Consider the following 355-nt stretch of genomic DNA (forward strand, 5'->3'; position numbering starts at 1 on the left):
TTTTTTGCAGTTTCTAAATTTGTTGATGGCTTTTTGTAGTAGAAGCCATAACAACAAGATTCCTTTTTTTTTCACCCATACAGCAAATTCCCTTTGGCTATCTATTTTACACATGGTAGTGTAAATTTCCATGATACTCTCTCCATACATCTCACCCTCTCTTCCTCTCTCCCCATGTCCATAAGTCTATTCTCTGTGTCTGTTTCTCCATTGCTGCCCTGCACATAAATTCTTCAGTACTGTTTTTCTAGATTCCGTATATGTGTTAGTATACAATATTTATCTTTCTCTTTCTGACTTACTTCACTCTGTATGATAGGTTCTAGGTTCACCCACCTCATTAGAACTGACTCAA

This window comes from Giraffa tippelskirchi, chromosome 3, assembly GCF_054371585.1.
Source record: "Giraffa tippelskirchi isolate mGirTip1 chromosome 3, T2T-mGirTip1v1.2.pri, whole genome shotgun sequence".
In the NCBI taxonomy this organism is placed as follows: Eukaryota; Metazoa; Chordata; class Mammalia; order Artiodactyla; family Giraffidae; genus Giraffa; species Giraffa tippelskirchi.